Source organism: Carassius auratus, chromosome 24 (assembly GCF_003368295.1).
Source record: "Carassius auratus strain Wakin chromosome 24, ASM336829v1, whole genome shotgun sequence".
Taxonomy (NCBI): Eukaryota; Metazoa; Chordata; class Actinopteri; order Cypriniformes; family Cyprinidae; genus Carassius; species Carassius auratus.
The window spans coordinates 1,456,672-1,468,766 of record NC_039266.1 but is presented as its reverse complement, the minus strand read 5'-3'; positions in this window follow the sequence as shown (position 1 = coordinate 1,468,766).

The window sequence follows — 12,095 nt, the reverse complement described above, 5'->3', positions numbered from 1 at the left end:
TTAGATATAAAAAAATTAATAAAAAATACAACAGTTTGAACTTTCAGTAACACTTTAGTATAGGAACAAATTCTCACTATTAACTAGCTGCTTATTATCATGCCTATTATTAACATATTGTCTGTTTATTGGTGCTTATAAAGCACATATTCTGCATTACCATATTCCTACCAATACCTTAACTTAACAGCTACCTTAAGCAGTACCTAATAAGCAATGAAATAGGAGTTTATTGAGGCAAAAGTCAAGGATAAATAGTTTGTTAATAGCAAGATTTGGACCTTCAAATAGAGAGTATAACTAAACTTTGAAATGTAAAGAATTTGTTGATGTAACAACAACAACATCGATAATAATAATAATAATAATAATTATAGTTACATTTTAGTATGAGTTTGGTGGTGGTCAATTTCATGTAATGTTAATACTAAGCTTAATGGTTTAAAAAAAGCTTATTAAAATTGTATACATGTGTAAAAACATTATTTTTGTTGATACAACCTCTTTTTTTTCTCCACAATTGAGAAAACTCAAAGAAAAGGCTTTGAGATTTTTTTTTTTTTTAACTTCTTAAATTAATTGGTTACAATATTAAGGTTTTGCCTTTGTTTTCCATATCTGCTGAAGGTAAGGACTGAAATGTAGTTTGACCAATAGCGTGCAAGCATTATACATAATCAACCAATCGTGGCTATTGAGAAACCCCAGCCAGGATATGTCCAGGATAAAGAGGAAATAAGTTAGTCACTTTTATGGCCCAGGGTGTAAGGATGTACACTTCATTACTCTGAATGCATTACCTTTGTTGAATTTTGTCATTTGTAATTCAGTAAAACTGAATTCCAGATCATTACATTTCTTCAATTCCAAATTTTGCACAATTCTGCAACTTAACTATTCCAGTTGCAACACAACGTCAAGCTGCTTCCCACAAACTAGAATGCTAAATCGCCTCCATCCTCTGAGTTTAGCTATATGCACTGAGATCAGATGAAACCAAAAGTGTATGCATACACTGGGGAACAGCACTCACAGACAGAACCCCAGCTACACACCCTGAGGCTTAATACCAGAGAAGAGGTGGAGGCTGTTATCTGCATTACAATATCCTGCTAATCAGCTCTTTTTGAGAGAGGAGAGGACGTCCCCTGAGGATGATCGAGATTTTTGCTACAATTTTTTTTTTTTTTTTTTTTAAAGCAGAAGAAAATGTAAGAGCCACCCATGCACTGGAGCATTAATTTCCCATTTTTTATTTCGGAACATTTGGAGCCAGTTCCAAATTACTTTCCTTGGGGGGATTATGAAATTAGAGCACCGTTTTGAGGGATTAGACTGGTCTTAAACCAGGCTCCTGTTTGAGGTTGAAGAAGCTTCACTATGCAATGCAGGAGTAAAAAAAAAAAAAAAAAAAAAACACAGAACAAAAGCTTTTTAAACCGTTACTTGAAATGGAAAAAACAGCTTAATACATGAGTTCATTTATACTGGTTAAGAAGCAAAGAGAGCAATAAACTGATGTTTAAGACCCATAGCATAGCATATGGCCATGTGGTCTGTTGAAAGCGCTATATAAATGCAGTCCATTTACCATTTACCATTTACCATGAAAACAAAAAGAATCCTCACTTTTTGTAATGCAAATATGATATATAGCAAATGCCAAGGTTGTTTTATCCCGTATTATGCATAGTCTCTTAATCACTTGCTTTAACCTGAATATGCTCATGAATCAACAAAATTGCATTGTTGTTAACAGATGGAGGCATTTCTCTCCTTAGTGAAAACTGATGTTTTTATTACAAAGCCAGACACAACATTTGGATTTGCAGATGTGCTATTTTGACAACTTTTAAAGGTTTTGCTTGATAAAAGTCTATCAAAGAAACAAATGTTTTGGTTTCATGAATTAATGTTTGTCCAGAGTAAATGTAGCCCACATACGCCATTTTATTGAATATACTTAAGGACACTGTGTTTTCTAAAATACCTAAGGAAAGCTGTTAGCATTCACATTCATTTCAATGACAGTTATATATATATATATAGGGCTCATAAAATGTATGTTTTTAGTCACATGACATTTAGAACTGCTTCTCTCTCTCTCTCTCTCTCTCTCTCTCTCTCTATACATATATATATATATATATATATATATATATATATATATATATATATATATATATATATATATATATAATCTTATTTCTTCTTTATTTCTACTTTTTTACATACATATATATTTTTTTTTTTTACTTTTTATATTTAAACTTAAATTCTAAATGTATGTATTTACTGTTTAAATGTCTTTATCTATTTTTCCCCTTGATGTTTTGGCTTGTTTAAACAAAATATCTTTTACATAATTTTTTATTATTATTATTTGTATGCATTTTCCTAAGCCTTGCTATAATGACATATATGGAGCATACATTTGGTCAGAAAAATATATGGTAAAGATAAATGGCATATGGTGGCTCATTATTATTATTATGATTATTAACAATATTATCAATAACTTTAAAGTTTAATGTTCATGATTTGGGATTTTTCAACCTTCAAAATGTCTACAAAAGTGAGAGGAAGAGTAACCCCAGTGCATTGTAGGTAATCATGTCTTAGCACAGGATAACACAGTAATGATAAGCTAGACTGGTTGAAAACAAAGAGGCTTGACTTTACACTTTTAATTCTGTAATCCCTACAACTACCGTTGCCGAAAAGAGTTTAAAGAAGAATTAAAGGCAATAAATTTGTAGCTCGGGGAAACAAATGATTCATGAGATACGAGATATGACTGCAGGGTAAATAAGCACTGTGTTAAAGCCTGACATTTGTGTGCGCAGCTCGGTTGTGCTTGCCTAAACTGGTTAGTAGGATTGTTTGTACATAAATCTAGGTAGCTGTGTAGATTTGGACATCATTTTTGATCCTCATACAAGCGAGTAAGTTTTATTGGCCTGCATTAATTTGTTTGCTCAGAGATGACACCTCATTCTCAAGATCTCAGCTGCTGGGGGTTTTAATGCACTGCTAAAGGTCAGGTCATAATCACTCCTCTTTAGACCTGCTTCCTGTTTAATTGACTGTCTTCCACACATAAAGTCCCTACTTCTCACTGTCTGATTATTGCAGCCTGCACATTCGCACACAGATTCATGAGATGCTATCCAACCTGCTGTCGGTTTCCTACAAGACCTTTGGGAAATGTCCATCCAGCTTAATTTCCAATCACAACTCGGAAGAATATTAATAGACCTGCCATCCAGAAATGTGATTCTCTAATACAAACCTTCATAAAACTCCACCTCCGATGGAGTTAGATCTTCTCTCTCCCTCAAACAGTGAAAAGAGAGTTTGTATTTGAGGCTTTTGTCTGTGTACTAGCACAAAGCATACAAAAGGTTATTGTCCGTTTCTGTCTCTGGAAATATTTCCTTAAGCTCACCTCAGACCAGGCAATTTCTCCCTTTTTTTCTTCTCTTGCCTTTTGTTTTGAAGACAAAGGTGATGAATTTGGAGTGTGTGTGAAATGCCGGGCAGACAACGGCAGAGAACGAAGTGTGTCATTTATTCTCTCAGCAGGTGTGACGCGCCGGGCCTGGTGTGAGCCCGGTCCATTGTCCTGCCGCACACACGCCCCTTTCCCCGGAGAATAGTCTCCTCTCCCTGGCCGCGCCAATCCCAGGACAGAAAACTCGCAACAAAAGGTGAAAATGAGTGTAAATTGCAGTTATTTTTCCATCCTTTCCTTTTGTAATTTGAACATTTTTATCTGCTGGAGCAACGCTTTATTTATTTTTTTCCCTTGGAAAGGAGCTCGCTGACACCTTATTCGCAAGGTTATGCGATAACGCAGGTTTCTGATTACTTCCAAATGGTGTTACGATAAAAATCGCGAACTTTGATCTGTAGAGCATCTTGTGACTTTCATGTTCTTTGCTTTGTCTCTGCATAATTATCAAATTTAACTTTAACACCATTTAATTAAAAGCGTTATGATTTTGCATCTAGTATATACAAAGTGCAAAGTACCAAAAGATTATTTTGTTTTTATGTATAGGGCAAGTAGAGATGTGCAATCTCTTTGATTAGCCAGACAAATATTCAAAGAATGACAACACTTAATGCTGCATGTTGTTTTGACTTCTCATTATGGCAACCGTCTTTGTTTTGAATAGAAATCTTTGGCCTTAAATATCTTTTTTTTTTTTTCGTACATAAAAAATAATAATCACATGCTGTAATAGTAAACCGCTTAAATCTTCAGTTTTTTTTTTTTTTTGTAAACTATCTAGCATGACAGTAATCTTAGTCTGCCATAAATTCACATTTCTCTTAGACTAACACACCTGATCTAAAATATTTATTTTAATTTGCAATGCCACAAATATTATATTATATTGCTCCTCCAATATGTCAGCACACTTGTATCAACATTTGTATCAACATATTTGTAATACTTCATATAAGCAGTGACTGCATATATACCAAGACAGTTCACTCATATTACTTTGAATTGGAGAAAGTGCAACACGTAATATTGTAAAATAAGTCCAGTCTTCTAAATAAAAGAGTAAAAGAGCCTTATCACATCATTGTTGGAAGCTCCAGTTTCTGACTGCAAATGTGCATTGGCTGGTCCAAGCAGTGTATACTGGGGAAAGTGACTTTTAAAAGTAATGCATTTCAATATTGCATTACTCACCAGTAAAATAAAATAATAATAATAATAATAATAATAATAATAATAATAATAATAATAATAAAACGTTGCATTACTTAGTTACTTTTTTACGGAAAGTAATGCATTTATGTTTCTTTTGTGTTACTTTTTGTCTCCTGGGCTAGGCTTGGTTATTTGTTTTTTAATAACCCAAAAACTCAAAAGTTATATTTTTGGTAACTTTAAGGGCCGTTTGACACCAAAAGTGAAATGAATAGAGTTCAGGCTGAAGGAATTGCCTCTGCATGAATTTCTCTCAACAAGGGGACATGAGAGGTGTCAGTGAATAAATAGGAAAATAAAGTAACTCGTGTTACTTTTTTGAAAAAGTAACTCCGATATTTCATTGTAAATCCATTACTAGTTACTTGGAAAAAGTAATCTGATTACGTAACTTGCATTACTTGTAATGCATTACCCCCAGATATATATATATATATATTATTTAACCATCCAAATGTTATTAACCTGAGTTACACTGGCCTGTTAAAGTGGTTGGTCTGCATGTTCAGTGCGTAAATGTTCTGTATTTATGTCAGGCTGTTGGTAACCTGATGGGATTTGTGCTAATTATGAATCAGAGAGGCACCTACACCTGCACAAAGCAGCTTTTCCTCACATTGAAACATTAGCTCATCTCTTTTAATCAATATGAAATATATTCGCCGCTTTTCCCCACTAACAGCATATTATCATGTCGGGTTACAAATTAAAACGCCATGCCACTAACTGGCTGGGGAGGAGGAATCGGGCATCACAAAAATCTAATTGTTCCCATGACATTTTTCTTCAGCGGGACAATTAATTCTAGCGGTCCACGTAACCTTTTCCCCAAGTTCTGTACGGTGGCATTTTTAGTATTCATAATGAATGGACTGTGAGTGAGAGAATGGTTAAAGCAATCATTACATTATTTAACAAATGTATTTAATTGGATTAGACGTAGGGAGTGTGTATCTCGGTGACGACGAGCATTGACGTTCCTGCCTGATAATTCAATATTGCAAATGGGATTGTTTTGGACAGAGCACAATCTTCGATACATTACTGTACGTAAATGTCTTCCACCCATGCACCCCTTCTCTTCCTCCACCCTCTCTTTTTCTTGCTTTCTCTGACTTTCAGCGTCCCGTTTAATGAAAGTCGAGGTTGAGTTGTATTTCAGCGCAACTGAATTTACAAAAGCAATTTGCAGAAAGGGCTCACTTTGGCTACATTAGAGAGAAGCTTCCATCAGTCCGGGCCCCTCGGGGGCCGAGAAGGTGCTGTACATCCGTGTCTTAAACTGAGGTGAACATCCTAATTTATTAAGTATTGATCACCACAAATGACAGTAAGTGCTACAACATTTAGTGAGCAAATAATTGACAAATTGACAGACAATTTTCTTACATTTGGAGTCTTTAATGGCTTAAGTACACAAGAAAAAGACTATAAAAATATTATCAGCCATGGACCATGAGAAAAACAAAAATCCATCATGGCCATTACACTTTCCTCTTGACATTGTTAAATTACCTTAATGCCTTAAACAACGGACGTGCGGGCCTGTAATGATGCATTTGGTGAGTGTTTCTTACTTTTTGGCCAAAAATTACATAGTTTTATTTGATTTTTTTAAATGCAGCTTGTAATGGGATATGCATTATATGCGTTCTGCGATGCCATTATATAGTGTTAGTAGAAAGTACCTGAGATTGTATTGAAGTAAATGTGCTTAATCTAGGCTGCCTTAATCTAATTTCCATCAACAGCCATCTTGTTCCAGGCTGTGAGAGAAATGTTAATGTGACCTCATTAATCTATTAGCTCTGATGCATGCTCATAGGGAAGCAGGCAGATAGGAATAAATAATGCATTATTTTTACCAGGCATGGCCCTCTGTAACCCGGCCCACCTCTAGGGCAATTAAAAGGGGTTAGAGTGTCTCTGCCGCGCCGCTATGGCATGTGGAAGGCCGGGCGCTTCGGTTGAATATTCGCGAGATGTAGCGGTATCCTCCAAGACTTTATTAATAACAGGAAGGAATGCATCCGAGTCACTTTAGACTTGACCTAAAGACTTGTTTATCCCCATGAGGGTGCACTGGTGAGGTTTTTCAACTCCATGCCAGGCAGTGAGAGAGGCGTAGCTGATGTGGGTGAGAGGTTTTATCTGTTTACCATTGAGAGAGCCTTGCAGGAGGTCCATTTCGGGCACCGTATCTACTTTTGGAAGAGGGAGAGGTGTGTGCTTGGAAATGTCTCTACTTGTCAGTCCAGAAAGGCCTTTGTCACATAATTATGGTCACATACTTTGTATATGATGTAATGTGTTGCAAATGAGGGAACGGTCGGTTTAATGGTTGTTTTTAGAGGCCATTTCAAGAGTTTTAATTAAATGACAATTTCCGTTTTACTCCCAAGTTCCCAAGTTTTCTTTTTAACCACACCCTTTTCAAAATGAGCGCCGGCCAAGTCAGGCATCAGCAAAAAAACTGTGCCTGAAAATAGCTGTAACTTAAAGCTTAGCTTTTCAATAATTATAGCTTAGCTTTCTTTACTCATAAGAGACCCGGGGATCTGTACTGCATGAAAAAGTTAGAAATAAAAAGTTGGTGTTAGCGTTGCATTCTCTCATGTGTCACTCCTCAAAAGCTGCAATTATGCTGTGAAGATCAGGATTCATACTTGGTTATCATGGGGATTGAATACACCTCCGGAGAGTTTCAGCCTAAATCAAAACTAAAAGATAAGCAGTGCTGTTTTTCTTCTTTCTTTCGCTCTCTTTGGCAAAAAGCCTCAGTTTTTCAAAGAGCTGTGGCATTAATTTGAAGAAATGTTCCTGTTTCAATTCTTATCTGTGTTTGAATATTGGCAGTTCATTCCGTTCAGAGGCCTTAAGCTTGTCAGGGAGACATCATTACGGAGAGTTTGTTTTATTTTATTTAGAATGAATGCACTTAATAATGGGTTTGATTTGGTTCTGTAACTCCTACTAATTTAATATGATGCTTTTAATGTACTGTTTAGCGGGGAAGTATGTAAATTTGGATGCAGGGTCCCTGGTCATGCGGTTTTGCTTCCCTTCCTCATTTGGAGAGATGACTGCATTGGGACTGATGCTGTGATCAAATCCACTTTGTGGTATGTAAGGACCTAACCATAGGCATTTCAGAGAAACAGTATCCAATCAGCATCTTTGCAATGCCATGAACTGTCCATTCAAATTCCTTCTGACTCCAATAACACTTATCTTAAAGCGTTCCTTTAGTCTGCCTTCAATACCCATGCAAAATATCATTCAACCTCAAAATTGCATTGAATATAAAAATGAAAGACCTGATAATGTCCTTGACTGGAACAAGAGAGGATTTTTTGTCTGCACTTGGGTCAGTATATTTGAATAACATTAGAGAGCTCAAAGCTCCCCTTTTCTGAATCTAAAACTTCAACTCTCCTCTGGCGAATTTAGTTGAAATGTAAAATATTAATTCAGTTATCTTCTGGATACATGCTTCTGCAAGTACTTGCTGCCTCATTTAAATTCCAAAACGTGGGTAAAGAGATACTTCACTCAAACTCACCACGACGTTGTTTCAAAACTTTATTGACTTTATTATTTCTTCTGTGCTTTTGTCTACCAATCAGACCCAATTAATGTACTGTAAAAAGGATGGGAAAAGTATTTTCATACAAATATATGCAAACGGATCAGACATTTCAAGATTCCTGACTTCTTTTCTCATTAGCTTTTTTTCAAATTTTTAGCAACATTTTAGTATTTTCATCACACAAACGGTAACATTTGATGTTAGAACATCTGAACTATTAAAACAGTTTTAATTAATTAAATCTATCTATATATCTATCCATCACTCTACAGTATCTATCATATGACTTCAGAAGACTTGGAATAAATTATTACATAACGCGTAATCCTTTTGGCTCTATTATGAAGGCTCTGGTCCTTGTTCATTGTAATATGTAAAACAGCAACCATAACATTATTCAGACTACACGAGAGTGAGAATTCTTGTTATTTCCATGGACAATGTATGGCAGTTTTAGAAAACATCTGCAGGAAGTGATGATGAACACCCTAACTCTCAGAGAACAGGGACAAGCCTAGACAAAGCAAATGGTTTGAATAATTGGAAATGTAGAGTCAAAATGTGTTTCTGAGAAGGAGGGGGTGGAGTGTAAGACATTGGCCTAAATACATTACGCAGCTAATGGGTTATTTCAATGCACACCAGGGTCAGGGGTTCAGGGGGAATGCGTTTAGCAAGGACGGGCATCATCTGTCCTGCTGGATGGACCCCAGGCATGGGGCCACTGGACTGTCCCTTTACACTAGCAGAAAGTCTCATTTTCATGGCTAATTTCCTCTTCTAAAGACCACCGAACAGGCCTTGTGTCTTTTTCCCATCACTCACAAAAGGGCTTTTTAGTTTAGGAAGGGCAATAACTTATTTCTATCCAATCAAATTTTTGTATTTTGCCTTATTGCGCTTAAAGCATCTTTACATCTTTCCCGGCTCTCTTTTTAAAATATAACGGTTATATATTAATATTGCTTCACAAAATGTAAAACTTCATTTGAACATAAATTATATCTCTTAGCATGCTGAGATTTCAACTAATCTTTGCTATAATAGGATTTTTTATTCCCCGCACTTTTGTGTTTGTTCAGGGTATAATTTGGCCACCCTAAGTGTCACAATTTGAAGGCTTTTTTCTCCCTTTAGATGGCCCATGTGTCTGCATTAAGTGCTGGGGGGCCTGCATCGTATTCAGTGGTTCAGTCTGAGATTTTTATTATCATTTTCAAAGCATCAAAGGTTTTCTCCATCCAAGCTTAAAGAGATGAAAGTTTGCCTTTGTTCCATCCCCATGACATTACTACCATGCATTAGAGTTCTTTTTATATGTGAAATTACCTTTTACATTCTCATTGAGAGAGCAGTCTATAATTCAGTAGTTCCCTCGCACGTTTTTTTTTTATCACATAAAATGTATTTTTCCACCTCCTCAAGAAGATACAATTCACTTTTTGATTTTTATTCTCTCTCTTCTTCTTCTTCATAAGGTGGTGCATTTTATGGTCACCACAGCCTTTGATCGGCTCTGATCTCAATGACAAACACTGCCTTGTTTGTTTCATGTGTCAAAACCAGGCCGTCTGTTGACTGATATGTTTTTTGTTCTTTTCCTTTTTTTTTTTCCTCTCAGGAAAGCAGGAATGGCCACTTAAAGGACACTTTGAAGATACTACAATGCAAGTCTAAATCTACAAACTTTAAATGTAATGTTTTCTTTAGTTTGTTTATGTATAGAAGTGTCGTATTTTGTACAAAAATACTTTTTTGAAGAAGAAGAAGAAGACAGAAAGAAATCATGTGTAAAGTTACACGTTTTTATTTCAAATAAATATTGTTCTTTTGAACATTCTATTCATCAAAGAATCCTGAATAGAAAAAAAACACATGAAGGTTTCCAACAAAAATAATAAGCAGCACAACCATTTTCAACATTGATAATGACTAGAGATGTTTCTTGACCACCAAATCAGTATATTAGAATGATTTCCGAAGGATCGTGTGACACTTAGAACTAGAGTTATGGCTGCTGAAAATGTTTCATGAAATAAATTGCATTTAAAATGTATTAAAATAGAAAACTGTTATTTTAAAATTCGTAATAATATTTTACTATATTACTGTTTTGCTGTATTTTTTATCAAATAAATTCAGCTTTGGTGAGAAAAAATAGATATGTATAATAAAATATATTATTTAAAAAATAAAAACATTATTATGTTAATTATTGGAATATTAATGTTTTCTTTGTTTTGGAGTAAAAATGTAATGATATTAACTTTAAAATGTTATTTTTAAAGAATTTTTTTTTTTACTCTTTTGCATGCCTTTTCAAGACTTCCTATGCATCTGCTATGCCAATGAAAGTTTGATTTTCACATAAAATAATCATTATTTTAATTCATTTTGCAAACTACTGCATGGTACGTTCAGTACAATCTGAGTTGCCAGTCATAACGTGGAATTAAATATGTGTCTAGCGTGTTTGGTGTGATCAGTGAAAAATGCAAACCGCATGTATTGGCCTGGTTTCTTACTGCTCTGAGATTCAAATAAACAGCTCTCTTTTGAATGCCCTGCAGTTGAAATTAAAATAAGAGCAAAAAAAAAAAAACAACAACTTGAATTTCCTGCATAATGTAATTAATATATTTTTTATCCATGTGGAATTTTAAATTAAGATGTAAATTGGCCATTTAACATAGCCATAGGATTCATAATCCTGAAATGTCAAACTCAATTAAAGCTTTCCTGCACACAAGGGATTTTCCGGACACACAATGAGAAACCAATCAAGATCTATTCCAAATTACTTTGCTGTCTGCGTGCATGATGGAATTGTCCACTGGGCAAATCCCCAGTGTCTGTGCGCGATTCATCTTTTACCTCAATGCTTGAGCTCTTCACGCCCGAGTCAGTTCCCCTTTTTCTTTTTACATATGCAAACAGGCCGGAGTCCCAGACAATTGCTCATTCCCCTCTCTTGATCACAGAGGCTTAAAGCAGCAAATAAGCAGTAAATGAATGGAATGTTTAAGCGAGGCATACAATTTCGAGAGCTAAGGAAGGTACAGCGATAATGTGTTAATCTGCCTGTGTTAGATGAATCACCTCCAGGGTGGAAAGAGCTAGGAAATGGGAAGATTGGGGCTGACAGACACCAAACCAGAGAATGAGCCGAAAGCGAACGCACCTATACCGACTAAAATATTTCGCTGGACTCCACAATTAGAAGTAATGGCTGTCTGACCTTCTGTTGCAAACCTGTGGTTCTTTAAAAATTACTTATATTTAGTACCTGTGCTGTAAATGAAAGTTAAAAGTGCACTTAAGTAATTTTCTGTTTATGATGTGCTGTCATCTTGGATTTCTACTGACATCTAGTGGTGTGGATGTACAGTGGCAGTTTGTACCAACTTTGCACAAAATGCGCTATTTGCCATCAGACATGATTTCTTTATTCTGTGAATTAAAAAGTTTGATAAAAGGGGGATTTCACGATAAAGTGAGTAGCATTCGGCTGATCATCTGATCTCAAATGGAGGCCTAAAATAAACTGTTGAAACCAGTACAGTTGCTGGTTTGACTTCCATATAGTATGCAAATATAGTTGTTCAGCAAAAGAAAGAAGTTCACACAGGTTTGGAACAACATTAGGATAAATAAACGATTTATGTGTGAACTACTGTATCACTTTTAAAGTTTGACATATTATAAATACATTCACATTACTGTCATATATTAGTGCTGTCAAATGATTAATTCTGATTAATCGCTTCCAAAATAAAA